The sequence below is a fragment of the Phocoena phocoena genome, chromosome 8 (genome assembly GCF_963924675.1).
Source record: "Phocoena phocoena chromosome 8, mPhoPho1.1, whole genome shotgun sequence".
Lineage (NCBI taxonomy): Eukaryota > Metazoa > Chordata > Mammalia > Artiodactyla > Phocoenidae > Phocoena > Phocoena phocoena.
Window position 1 is genome coordinate 62,063,276 of NC_089226.1, and position 15,571 is coordinate 62,078,846.

Here is a 15,571-nt window from a genome sequence, read left to right on the forward strand (position 1 = left end):
TACTGTTTGGGATGTAGGCTTGAGAGACATCCATAGCCTTGGGCTGTCATTTATCCCAAACATTAAAAGGTGAACAGAGTGTCCTAATACTCTGTGTACCAGAACTGCCTCTTTTTTCTGTAAGCTACATCAGGATCCCAAAGGGTTCTTGAGACAAGATGTTTATCTTAATTTGCCCCCAAAGATTCATACTGGAGACATTGCCAATGAATGTTGATGGTGACTTTTGTCAGAGTTCATATGTTATCCAAAAGCAGAAAACATTCTGGAGTGAACTCCTATGATGAGTTAATAAATGTGAAAAATTATTCTATGTTCATGTGTTCATTCTTTACATCACAAGCTGTTAAATTAAGACAAAACCCTACACAAGTATAGATAATTGACAGGGAAATTCATATAAACATAAGGCAACTTGTGGAGAATCCTAAGAGAAAAACACTCTGAACATAGGAAATTCTTGAGGTATATAGTTCAGTCACTCATCAAAGCAATGACATGTTTAATATAATGGATTATGACATTCTCCTTTTAGGCATTCTGAGTCCAATAGTTCACCTTTTTTATAAGCTATACTTTTCTTTTGGCTGGTTGAAAGATAAAAGTACTATTTTCATTTGTTATCTTTTTTCTCAACAGCTAGCTATTTGGGCCTAAGTAAAATACTTATTTTTACTCCTAAGTCTCTACACTTTCCAAAAATTAAAAGATCTATATACTATTTACTAAGCTAAACATACTTGGATTCGAAGAAAACCCCTTTAGAGTACACTTAACATTTACTTTTTGCAGAAGAGTTACAGCCAGTTAACATCTTCCAGCCTTTTTCCATAAACCTATCAATAAACATTTGAATTTCATCATGTGCATTCAAAGGCAGGTATCTAAGCTGAAATATGAAGAAAGTGAAAATTAGCTAGATTGTGTGTGGTGGAGTGTGGGAATGTTAGAAGAGATGAAAAAGGAGGAACAGTACAGAGCTACAGAGTGATGAGGGCATGGCATCAGGAAACACGTTCACTGACTGGAAAGTGGCACTGGAAAAGAGTGGAGCAGGAATACACAGAGGAGAAATTAGAGGGAGACTCAAAGGCCAGATCGTGAAAGGCCTTGTAAGCCACCTTAGAAGTTTGGACTTCATGCTAAAGCTAATGGCAAAAAGTGAAATTCCTGTCGCCACAATTATTCAGTGCTCTGAAAGTGCCAGTTGGAATAATGAGAAAAGGAAAATAAATGGAAATTGGAAAGGAGAAAATCATTTGCTGATGATGTGGTAGACCATTAGGACAACCTAAAAAAATCAATTGAAAAACTTAAATTTAATAAGTTAATTCAGATATACTACATACACCCCACTTCCCTCAAAAAATACCTTGAATAAATGGAAACATGTTTCTGGATGAGAAGATAATTGTAGAGATGTTCAATCTCCCCACATTAAACCATTCTAATCAAATATTTCATTAGGAAGATTATTTCACCAAGTGATTATAAAGTTTATTTTGTAGAAGTAACAAGTTAAAATAGCTATATAGCTTTTTATTAAAGGGGGATGATAAGAGGAGTCTTACTACTAGTAACATAGTGCAGTACTAACCTAGGAATTGACATCTCTGGGACAGAATTGATTGTAACTAGACCTAGATGTTTGTAAGAATTTAGCATGTCATAAATTATCACTTCACATTGGTGTGGAAAAAAGAATAGTTAATATTACATTTATATCATATGCAGGTATATTAATTAGGTGAATATATAATATAGGCTGATATTAAAATCAAAAATTAAAAGTTGAACATCAATGAAAACTGGTCTAAAAAATTAACTGCCAATTCATGATAAAAGTATAACCAATAGACATGGGGGAAAATACTATCTTCACCAATAATAAAAACATAACACTTGGGGCTAATAACATATGAAAGGAATATTAAAGCTCAGTTTTACCAGGACTGTCAAAATGGCAACTCATAACCACTAACAGGAGTGTAAATAATTCCTACCTTTTTGGAGAGCTGATTTGACGTGTATGAAGAGCCTTTAAAAAGTCAGTACACAGAGGGAACAGATCAGGAGTTAAGGATTCAGGAACCTCAAGAATGCATGTGTTTCCCCAGAGGGCAGCACTGGATGCACAGTCTACAATAGGAAAGTGCAAGAAAGCTGCAGAAAGGACCAGGCATCCAGCCTACAAAGCAAGGGAGTAATTGCAGAGCTCAACCTGAGATAGCAAAAAAGAACAAGTATGACTCGAGAACCACCAGACTCAGCAACAGCAGCAGCAACAACAGTCACTGAGGAACTAGGTCGGAGATGAGCTAGAGGTGGGGCTTCCCTGGTGGCGCAGTGGTTAAGAATCCGCCTGCCAATGCAGGGGACACGGGTTCAATCTCTGGTCCGGGAAGATCCCACATGCTGCGGAGCAACTAAGCCTGTGCACCACAACTACTGAGCCCATGCGCCACAACTACTGAAGCCCACGCGCTCTAGGGCCCATGTGCTGCAACTACTGAGCCTGCACTCCAGAGCCTGTGAGCCACCACTACTGAGCCCATGTGCTGCAACTACTGAGCCCACGTGCCACAACTAGTGAAGCCCACGCACCTAGAGCCCGTGCTCCGCAACAAGAGAAGCCACCGAAATGAGAAGCCCACGCACCGCGACGAAGAGTAGCCCCTGCTAGCCGCAATTTGAGAAAGCCCACATACAATGAAGACCCAACACAGCCAAAAATAAATTAAAATGAAATTAAATTTTAAAAAAGATGAGCTGGGGCAAGGCAAGCATATCACCCAGGCTCTCTTACATATACTTAAATATATCAATAAGCACTTAAATATTTGTCCATCTGTTTCATATTTAGGAAGCTGTGGTCAAGTTGTTATTGGCACAGATTCCTCTGGATCAAACAAAACACTGTTAATTCCTACCCTCCTGTAACTTATTGCAGTAATTATGACCCTTTGTCTCTAACACATGCCCACCATCTGTCATCTGCCACTTTTGAGTTATATGATTACCGTTAAGATCAAGAAACCCATTTCCATTGCAGCAATTTTCACCATCATCTCTAGCCTACACAGAACAGACACAGCAAAGCTCTTCAAGGATGTCTTTGCTCCCCTTTCAAAACATCCCTTAACTCTGGAGAAGAGAATAATAATAAATCCTTTCCAATATTCCATCACCCTGCACCTCTGAACACTATTCTCTATGGTATTCGAGAAGTTATGTTATTAGAAGTAGGTCAAGTTTGATTCCAGGTTTTAATTACCCAGTTTAACAGAATAGGTTGCTCTTTCAGATGTTTAAAGCAACACGTTAAACTCCAGGTTCCAGATGTTTGCACCCATGACGATGAATTCAACCCAAATGTAACTTATATTTGGTCCATCATAGACTCCCACACTTTCTCTCCCGGCTCTTGCTAATGTAATTACTGAGGTCTTGTAATTCATACAGTACTAATTGGTATCTCCTCTAGGAGCAGGGAATGCTTGCATTTTTTTCTATCAGGGTTAAGTTGGGATCTAAATCTCATTATGGGCCTGGAGCCACTGACAGTGGTGGGGAAGTGCACTGAAGAGATGTGGTATCAGTTTGTGAGGCAAATGCTCCAGATGTAATCAAGAGTAAACTTGGAGTGGAGGTCTGACACCCTCGAATAAGCAGATAAGGGATATTGTTGTTATTGACAAGAGAGGTTCAGAGGAATGGGGTGGCCGTGTTCTTAGCCTCACTGGTGTCTACCCAAATGCCTATCCATTGCTCTTCATCAGTTCTCTTACCATATCTCTGACCAGGTTATGAATTTAATTAGTGCTGCAATTTTGCAACCATTTCAGTCAGAGTGTGATTTGGTCCTCAGCCGTATTTGCCTTGCAGCCGTTGATAACAAGCGCTAAAAACTATACTAAAAAAACCAAAACAACAACAACAAAAAAAACTGACAGACAGAACCCTAGGACAAATGGTAAAAGCAAAGCTATACAGACAGAATCACACAAAGAAGCATACACATACACACAAAAAGTGAAAAAGGAAAAAATATATTAAAAAAGACAGCAACCAAATCAATAAACATCTACCAATGATAATAAACTCTAAATACTAAACTAAGATAAACATAAAACCAGAAACCAATTAGATGCAGAAAGCAAACCCCAAGTCTACAGTTGCTCCCAAAGTCCACCGCCTCAATTTTGGGATGACTCGTTGTCTATTCATGTATTCCACAGATGCAGGGTACATCAAGTTGATTGTGGAGCTTTAATCCGCTGCTCCTGAGGCTGCTGGGAGAAATTTCCCTTTCTCTTCTTTGTTCTCACAGCTCCCAGGGCTCAGCTTTGGATTTGACCCCGCCTCTGCGTATAGGTCGCCTGAGGGCGTCTGTTCTTCGCTCAGACAGGACGGGGTTAAAGGAGCAGCTGCTTCGGGGACTCTGGCTCACTCAGGCCGGGGGAGGAGGGGGGGAGGAGTGCGGATGCGGGGCGAGCCTGCGGCGGCGGAGGCCAACGGGACGTTGCACCAGCCTGAGGCGCACCGTGCGTTCTCCCGGGGAAGTTGTCCCTGGATCCCGGGACCCTGGCAGTGGCGGGCTGCACAGGCTCCCGGGAGCGGAGGTGTGGATAGTGACCTGTGCTCGCACACAGGCTTCTTGGTGGCTGCAGCAGCAGCCTTAGCGTTTCATGCCAGTCTCTGGGGTCAGCGCTGATAGCCGCGGCTCTCGCCTGTCTCTGGAGCTCGTTTAGGAGGTGCTCTGAATCCCCTCTCCTCGCGCACCCCGAAACAATGGTCTCTTGCCTCTTAGGCAGGTCCAGACTTTTCCCCGGACTCCCTCCCGGCTAGCTGTGGCGCACTAGCCCCCTTCAGGCTGTGTTCACGCAGCCAACCCCAGTCCTCTCCCTGCGCTCCGACCTCCGAAGCCCGAGCCTCAGCTCCCAGCCCCGCCCGCCCCGGCGGCTGAGCAGACAAGCCTCTGGGGCTGGTGAGTGCTGGTCGGTACCGATCCTCTGTGCGGGAATCCCTCCGCTTTGCCCTCCGCGCCCCTGTTGCTGCGCTCTCCTCCGTGGCTCCGAAGCTTCCCCCTCCGTCTCCACCAGTGAAGGGCCTTCCTCCTGTGTGAAGACCTTTCCTCCTTCACGGCTCCCTCCCAGAGGGGCAGTCCCGTCCCTATTCTTTTGTCTCTGTTTTTTCTTTTTTCTTTTGCCCTATCCAGGTACGTGGGGAGTTTCTTGCCTTTTGGGAGGCCTGAGGTCTTCTGCCAGCGTTCAGTAGGTGTTCTGTAGGAGTTGTTCCACATGTAGATGTATTTTTGATGTATTTGTGGGGAGGAAGGTGATCCCCATGTCTTACTCCTCCGCCATCTAGAAGGTCTCCTCCCAGCCGCTGAAAATGAGGAACTACTTAAAAACTGCCGTAGGGACCTTTTGGTGATCCTTTTCTGTTTCTTAATTGTATGCTCACAGCTCTTGTTTACTCTTGTTCTCTATGTTTATTCTTGAAGGTGACAGAGAAGCTAGATGGCTCCAAATTTTTAAAATCATTATTTTCATCATAGCAACTGAATGTCATAGCCACTTGATCTCTCAACACCTTGCCCTCTACCTGCACTTTTCTTCAATTCTGCCACTAGTGATAATTTGGGAAATCTCTATACCCTAAAATTAATTTTCTCCTCCAGCAAGGAGGTTATCTCTGTGCTGCTCCCAGTAACCCAATCCTGAACCCCATTTAGAGGATCTATTTTCTAGGACCACTTTGGTCCCAGTAAGTATTTCAGTCTGGGTCCCAGCAGGAAACAGGTTCTAATTTTAATATAATTTGATAATAGTTTAACAATCTGGGACTATTTAAAGAGGTGTGGGCAGAGTTTAGGGAAACCACAAGAAATAGGGAAGTATTCCAGTGGTAGTAACAAGGGGATGTTTTATTCCTAGGCCTGAAGAGGAAGAGGAAGGAGCCATCTCCAGAAACGGGAAGGGAGAAAGTCATGTAAAGAAGGCACTTTGGTAAGAGCTGTGACTTCAGATCTAGAAGAGCAGCCAGTCAAAATTAACCCTCCAGTCTGTCAGGGCTTCCCATTGGCCAAACCTAGTCAAAGCCAGAGGGCTCGGGAGCCTATTGATATAGTACATTTAGGCCAGCCTCCCAATGTTGGAGAAGGATAGGAGTGGATTTAGAAAGGCAAATGGAAGATGTCTGATACAGGATCCAAAATGACCTGATGAGGGACTTTTAGTGGACTTTAGTCTTCCTGAATATATCTATGATTCACATCCTTGGGAGTCCAGCTCTCCTTGGACTAGCTTCTGTACCCAATTAGGTTATCTGTAGCATAAGTAGAAGTATTTTTGTTTGTTTTTGAGATACAACTGACATATAACATTAGTTTCAGGTATACAACATAATGATTCAATATTTGTATTATTGTGATCACAAGAAATCTAGTTAACATCCATCACCACACGTTACAAATTTTTTTTCTCGTGATGAGAACATTTAAAATTTACTCTCAGCAACTTTGAAATATACAATAGAGTATTATTAACTATAATCTCCATACTATACATTGCATCCCCAAGACTTACTTATGTTATAACTGATAGTTTGTGCCTGTTAACCGCATTCACCCATTTCACCCCCCCTCACTCTTGACAACCACCAGTCTGTTCTCTGTATCTATGAGTTTGGTGGGTTTTTTTTGGGGGGGGGTTAAGATTCCACATATAAGTGAGATCATACAGTGTTTGTCTTTCTCTAACTTATTTCACTTAGCATAATACCCTCAAGATCCATCTGTGTTATTGCAGATGGCAAGATTTCCTTCTTTTTATGGCTGAATAATATTCCATTGTGTATAAATATACATACTGCATCTTCTTTATCCATTTATGCATCAGTGGACACTTAGGTTGCTTCCATGTCTTGGCTATTGTAATTAATGCTGCTGTGAACATGGTAGTGCAGATATCTTTCCGATTTAGTGTTTTCATTTTTTTAGGATAAATACCCAGAACTGGAATTGCTGGGTCATACAGTAGTTCTATTTATAATTTTTTTAAGAACCTCCATACTCTTCTCCATAATGGCTGTACCAATTTACATTCCCACCGACAGTGCACAAGGGCTCCCTTTTCTCCACATCCTTGCTAATACATATTATTTCTTATCTTTTTGATAGCCACTCTAATAGATGTGAGGTGATATCTCACTGTGGTTGTTTTTTTTCTCACTGTGGTTTTGATTTGCATCTCCCTGATGATTAGTGATGTAAAGCTCCTTTTCATGTACCTTTTGTCTTTGTAAAAACGTCTATTCCAATCCTCTGCCTATTTTTTAATTAGATTGTTTGTTTTTGCTATTGAGTTGTGTTTATATATTTTGGATATTAACCCCTTACCAGATATACTGTTTGCAAATATTTTCTCCCATTTGGTAGGTTGCCTTTTCATTTTGTTGATGGTTTCTTTTGCTTGGCAGAAACTTTTCGGTTTGATGTAGTCTCACTTATTTTTGCTTTTGCTGACTTTGCTTCTGGTGTCAAATCTAAAAAATCATCTCTAAATCTGAAGTCAGATAAAACTGTGAGTTGCTTAAAATGTACATCCTGGTGATTTGATACATATACACTGTGAAAGGATTCCCCCCATCTAGTTAATTAATACATCACCTCCAGGCCAGCCAAACTTCTTGAAGGTGTTGTCCATACTGGCTCTGTACTGATGATCCCACTAACACATACCAGTACTTTTTTCAAGTTTGTGTATTTCTTTAAATAAAAAAAAGTATTTCTATTGTTTGCACTAAATTATGACTGGATTATGAACAGTGGCTCTGCCTGGGATCTATTCATTATTACCTTAATAGATGTGATCTTTGAACTTAGTAATTTACCAATACTAGTTCTGCTCTGTCAATTTTCTTCAAGGATTCCTTGATATTCAAGTTGATTTCTCTTGCCCTCATTACTTCATTTTGATGTTGTAATGACTGAAATAGGTTATTTCTTAAAAGAAGGATCTACTGTTGTTTGTCAGAGACATTAACTAGGTACCACTCTAGCAAGTGAGGAAAATCATAAGAGATATCACTTACTAAATATACGTGACAATGAGTTTAGTGGCTAAAAAAACAGTTTCTGAGAAATAAAAATACATAGGATTAGTATTTTGATTTCCTTTTTTTAATGAAAATGCTTCTTATAAAACATTTCATCTCCTAATATAGTCTTAAGAGATATGGAAAATCAAACTTCTAGGTTTTAATCCTGGATTTGCTACTAATTTGTCCTATAACCAGTTATTTAACTTGTGACTCTGATTTCTCACCTGAGAAGGGGGATAACTGGCCCACATTTTGATTGTTATACAGCTCAAATGAAATAATATATTATTTATTACTGAAGTACAAGAGTTGCAAATGAAATGCAAATATATAATTTTCATTATTATTAGCACTCAGTGATGTAGCAGTGTTTGGCTCATGGTAATTGCTCAAAAGTCCCAGCCATTATAACTATAATAATTGACCAAAGAAGCAATAGCCTGGCTCAGAAATTAACAGTCAACCCTCCAAAACATCAAATGCAATGAATTCTAGTTCCAGGGATGAAGGATTCCTCAACTGTATGTGTTCAGGCTTTCTAAGAGTCAAACTTCTTTTTCTGTGGAAGAACCTGTAGCACCAGAATTCATCATAGATAGAGCAGTTCATGTTTAGACAGGGATAAATCCCACCCTACCCCACCACCTACTTTAATATATTGATATTTTCAATTATGAAATGGTTGGAAATTTTCTTTCAAAAGGAGAGAGGCGTGCCTTTACTTTTCCCATCTTTCATTGAACCAGGAAAGGAAGGTAACAACTCTTGGAGACCTATTCAGAGCTAAAATATAAACTACGGAAAAATCCATTCAAAAATCCTGTGCCTGTGTTAGTACTCTCAAATATCTGAATGTGTGTCTGCGTTTATACATGTGAATGCAGGCTTACCAAGGATAGCAGACACTGACTAGATCAAAGCAGTTATTTCTAAAACAACAAAGTCCAGCAAAAACGAACGCTCGGGAGCATATTCACCAGTTGCCTGACAACCTAAGGTGGGTACTGATGGGGATCTGCCCAGGTGGAAGACAGCAGGAGAGCAAAGGGGGCCTTTTGCCACTGGAAGATAAAACCAAAGATATCTGGTCTAATACTAAAATATAGGCATAACTTGGAGATATTGTGGGTTCGGTTCCAGACCACCTCAATAAAGAAAATAATGCAATAAAGCGAGTCACATGAATTTTTTTTTTTTTTTTGGTTTCGCAGTGCTATGAAAGTCATGTTTACACTATACTGTAGTCTATTAAGTGCACAATAGCGTTATTTCTAAAAGAAACAATATACAGGGCTTCCCTGGTGGTGCAGTGGTTGGGAGTCCGCTTGCTGATGCAGGGGACGGGGGTTCGTGCCCCGGTCCGGGAGGATCCCACATGCCGCGGAGCGGCTGGGCCCGTGAGCCATGGCCGCTGAGCCTGCGCGTCCGGAGCCTGTGCTCCGCGGCAGGAGGGGCCACAGCAGTGAGAGGCCCGCATACTGCAAAAAAAAAAAAAAAAAAAAAGAAACAATATACATACCTTAATTTTTAAATACTTTATTGCTAAAAAATGCTAACCATCATCTGACAATGCAGGGTTGCCACAAACCTTCAATTCGTAAAAAACAAACAAACAAAAAACCTCATCATTTGTGAAGCACAGTTAAGTGAGGTATGCCTGTATGCATGTCATAGAGGAAACCAAGTAATTGGACAGGAGATAGAAGGGTTGAGGGAAGAAAAGGAAGAGGCTATTAGAAGATTAAACTTCCAGGAATAACGGAATTTTCCTTTGTGTCTTCATGGTACGAAATGGTAACATCTCAGTGGTTTTGATTTCTGAATGAAAATGTATAACTTTTTGGAATTAAAAAAAAGTCAATCAATATTCTGCATCAGCTTCTATCTGTTTGGCTCTTTGATCCTAAAATAATTCCTTCATGTTCACTATTTAGTGGATAACACAAAAGTGGGAGAGAAGGCTGACATGAGGACTACCTGCACAGTGACTTGCTTGATGCTGTTTTAAAGTTTTATTCCTTGTCAATTGCATTATGAATATAAAAAGAGTACTAGTTTAAAGAGGAAGGGAATTTTTCAATCAGGTTTCTCTTCCTGTGACTCAGTTTTCATATAAAAGCAACTGGAAGGCTTCCCTGGTGGCGCAGTAGTTGAGAATCTGCCTGCCAATGCAGGAAACATGGGTTCGATCCCTGGTCTGGGAGGATCCCACGTGCCACAGAGGAACTAAGCCCATGTGCCACAACTACTGAGCCTATGCTCTTAGAGCCCATGCTCTGCAGCAAGAGAAGCCACCGCAATGAGAAGCTCACATGCAGCAGTGAAGACCCAACACAGCCAAAAAATAAAGAAAAAAAAAAGCAACTGGGAATACTACTTCTGTATGGGGCACGTGTAAAAATTTTAATGGCCACAACAGTGAGAGGCCCACGTACCGCAAAAAAAAAAAAAAGGAAACTGAGAACTTCCCTGGTGGCATAGTGGATGAGACTCTGTGCTCCCAGTGCAGGGGGCCTGGGTTCGATCCCTGTTAAGGGAACTAGATCCCACATGCATGCCGCAACTAAGAGTTCACATGCCACAACTAAGGAGCCCGCCTGCCACAACTAAGACCCAGCGCAACCAAATAATTAAAAAAAAAAGGAAACTGCCTCCTACTACCAAAACTCATTGACACCACCTCGTTGTCTTGTCTACTATATGGCCTCATGACCTCCATTCTTGCTCCTCTTCCCCTCACTCTACAAAATATCCAGTCTCTGGATATCCAGTCACTGTTGTTGAAGTCTTTTCCAAATGACATACTGTTGTTGCTTTGTTTAAGATTCTTTAATGTCTCTCCATGACCATGAGAAATTTTTTAGCTTGGCACAAGAAGTCCTTCATGACCTGGCCATCCTCTAACCTCACCTTTCGCTTTTATACTTTATAATCCAACAATGTCAAGTACTTAACTTTGACATTGTTGTCAGGTACTTTGACATTACTTGTAGCTGGCTGTATACATCATGTAATTTCATTATTCCATTTCTTTGCACAAATTATACCTTCTGCCTCCTATCTTTTAGCCCAATAACTGAATATAGAAAATCATTATAAAAATTAACTAAAATAATTGAAAACTTCATACATAAGTACATTTATGGCAGTTCAATTCATGATATAAAAATTAAAACAGTCTAAATACCCGATAATATAGTGATAAGTATTATGGTACAGCCACACAATGGAATGTCATGTAATCATTAACATTTTAAATAAGTTGTATGTAAAATTTTATTTTTTTTAAATGACACCAATAAAAATATAAAAAATACAGAAAAGCATGAAGAACATAAAGATAACCAAAGATCCTCTCAAAGAAACCCACTAATAACATTTTTGTATACATCCAATGTTTTCCCCATGGAAATATCTGTATAAATATAAATAGAATCTTACCCCATATAGAGTTCTATATCTTGTACTTTTAACACCATAAGTATATTTTTATTATAACATTCTTGGAAAATATAAGTTTTAATGACTGCATAAGATTACATCATGTAGATGAACCATAATTTATATGACCTTTCCCCTATTTAGGGGGGAGGGCAGCATAGAAATATTATAATAAATATCTTAAACATTTATCTGTGTACATGTTCTAATTTGGTTCAGAATGCTTAGCCCAGACCCACCACTTTCTGGAGAAACCTATTTGAACATCAGCCCTTACAACCATGTTATATGCCTTATCACTTCATCCCTGGGCATGTCTGAGAGCACCAGAGTGAACATCTGATACAAAGCAGGCCAATCCAAAGGCTTACCGGTAGCCTATAGTTTGGCCTGGTCTCAGACTTGTCAGGAGGTAGTAGTTATAAGTTGAGCCAATCATCTTCCCCTACTCAGAAATCTAAACAGAGACCCAGAAGTTACAAGTTAGTGATGGGCAATAAAATTGAAAAAAATATATTCAAGGACGTGGTGCCAATTATAAGCATGCACAGAGTGAGTAAACAGGAGGTCAGTCTGTAGAGAAGAGAGGAATAACCAAAGAGAAACAAAAGTTCTTGAAAGAGTAGCCTCCTTGTCTAATAATGGCTTTCTACGGCAAATTCTCATATTGAAGCTTCTGTCCTAGTGTTTTCTTTTTCTTTTTTGGTGAGATTTTAAAACATAATGTTATATAACTCAATTTTTATATGAAATAACTTAAGTGGATCTCTGTTCTTTGCAAATAGAACTGCCCTAATAACACAACAATGTAAAGCAATTATACTCCATTAAAGATGTTAAAAAAAAAAAATGAAGTACCCCAAGAGAGTGTAACTCTATTTCCACAGGATATACACTAGATATGAAATCACTGTAGGACAAAGAATAATAACAATTTTAAGGCTTATAATTGGCCAAATAGCTTTACCGAAGCATGTCAATTTACCATCAACATAAGTAGTGTATAAGTATCAATCATTCTGTACTCTCACTAAAAATAGCTATTACAATTTTTGTTAATGGTATTTTCATTGCTTTAATCTGTTGACGTCCTTTGCCATTTTTTAAAGTTGGTGTCCATCTCTTGTATTAACTTATAAAAGTTCATAACTATCCTAATCAGGGCAAATATTTTCCCTGTTGTCTTGACTTCCATATGTTCTTAACCTATAGTTTAAATTTTTTTAATGTGGTCAAATTCCTAGGTAGTTTTTCTGAGTTCTTCCATTTCATCAAACTCTCAAAAAATGCATGTGTGTTTTCAACCATGGAAAAACCCACTTTGGTGAATTTTAAACATTTTATGTTTAAAATGGTAGAACCTCCTCTAAAAGAAAACAAAGAGAGAAAGAAATCTTGTGCTAATCTTGAATGTGAATCAGAAAAGATGGATGGGGTTAACTTGTGGCTTTGTTTTTGATGAACCAGTCTTCATGAAACCATATGGAGGTTCATGGAACACAGCTTGAAAACCTGTGCTTTAATCAATATATATTAGATCAGTATATATGATATAGGTCATGAGACGAAAGCCTAATTTTATTTTTCATGAAAGAGTTAATTTTCTCAGCACCATTTACTGAATAGTCCTTCTATACATAAATCTTTTATCATATGTAAAGTATTTAAGCATATCTACTTAATGTTTTATATATATATATATGTAAACCATATACTGGTTTATTTTTAAGCTATTTAGTAATAACTGAGCATTCTGAACATTTTTTCAAATGTACAATCAAGTTCTCAGTATTTTAACTTCAATATATCATTTATTATATGTTAGGGCAATCTCATTAATCTTTCTTATAATTATCTTTGCTCTTCTCCAATATCTATTTTTCTTAAAAGACTTTAGAATACTTTTTTCAATTTCACATCTCATTGGGATTTTGATGAGATTGGAAATAAATCTATAAATTAAGAACATCCGCTCTATACAAGTCCCTTTATTTTCAATTAAATGTTTTGTTTTTCATTATTTTCATTCTACATTTTTGCTATTTGTTCCTTTTAAAGAAATTTTAGTATTTCAAACCCTTTTTTGCACCCATTGTATTTTTCTGATTATTACAAGAATTTAGGAAACTTGGTTTTTATATTATTACCCACCTTAATGGGTTTAATCAGTTCATTTAAAATTAACCTTTAAAAGTATATTGTAGGCATGCTTTTGTTTGCCTAATAAACATTTGCCTATTCTTTTATATCAATAAATCAATATTGAGCAATCAATCAATCAATTGAAAATTGGTCAATTGACCAGTATCATTTTGCTTTAATCTTTTCTGTTGTAATAGCATATAAGTAAAATTTTAATTCAATCAAGGGTTTTCAAAACTTTTTAAGGGGAGATTTAACCTATTTTGATAAATTTGATTTCCTCTCATCTTGATCCATGTTCTCCAATTTTTTAGATCATCTTCATGTTGTTTTTGTTTTCTGTCTTTTGCTATAGGCACTGAATATTCTTTGCTTTTATCTTCTCTGTTTTGAAAGAAGTATGTTTTTAGTTATTTTAGTTTCAATTTCTAACTTTGTAAAAAAATATTTAGACCTTTATTTCTAGAGTTGTTAAAGTCAAGAAGAAAATGTTATGAATCCATGCTATTTAAGGTCAGAGATGTAGCACACTTTCTTTTGCTGTCCTTCCCTCATTTGGTAGCCAAATTTAGCAAATAAAAACACAGGGTGCTGTTAAGTTTGAATTTATATGAACAAATAATTTGTTAGTATAAGTTCCATGCAATATTTGGGACATACTTAATACTAAAAAATTATCATTGTATGTCTGAAAATCATACCTACCTGGGTGTCCTGGATTTTATCTGATAACCCTACTTTCCCATCCAGACTTTAACATATAATGCTTTTATACTCAACATTTGTATATTAAATATTTTCTTGTACAACTATTTAATATTTTTGAAGTTTTGTAAACAAATTAACAATTATTCAAGACTTAACTGCATGTTTAACTGATTTTAGTGTTTGTTACCAGTTCTTTTACACTATGACTTCCACATTCTTGAGCTCTCTTTAAGAAAGGTACATATTTGATATGTTTTCTGTTTTCTTGCTTATCTAATTTGTTACCTACAAACGTAAAAGACAATTTAGTTGATAAGATAAACTATGGGCGATAACATTTTTCAGCCTCACAATTCTGAAGGTGTTATTCTGTTGTCTTTTGACAGTTACTCTTGCAGAGGTCTTTATCCACTTTCCCTCTTTGGTTTTTTTAGACAAGCAGAATTTTTCCACACCTCCTAGTGTCTGAACCTATGAATAAATGTGGAAAACTGGGAAGGGGAATGGGTGAGAGTGTATCATGGTAACCTCACAGTGCAGCACCCCTGCAACAAAAGGCTGGTTCTTGAGTTTTCTGGGTGACAGAAATAACATCTCTAAGATACCCTATCTTGGATAAGGGTCATACATTGCTTTCCGAATTTACTGGCCCTTTAGTTAATTCTTCAACATTTGAGAACTTGTTGTCTACCAGTTTGAGTTTCAAGTTTTGTGTGTTTTCATTTTTTTTCTGTAGCTTCTTAGGGACTTTACAGGTGAGTCAAGATGCTATTTCATTTATAGCTAGCCAATTTCAATTCAAACCAAAATATAAGAAAATGTTTTGAAGTCAGTGAAAATATAAAATTGAACATACAGTATGACTTCATGCACATGAAAATGCACAGGAAAAAAGGCTTAGAATGAAACAGGATGAAAAGTTTTCTTCTTGACTCTTCTATATATTTTATAATGACTATGCATAATATTTATTGTAGAAAAAGAAAATACATTTTAATTTAAAATATCCTCCTAAGGATCTCCTCTTGAGGCAAACGATTTTTAGTAGGAATTAGGGGAAACAATAAATGTTGCTTGCGATTATTTGCGTTATTTATAGAATTTTCTTCCCAGCAGCATTTACTGGGCTTAAGGTGAAGCTTTGATTAAAGCTGTTATAACTAAATGAACAGAA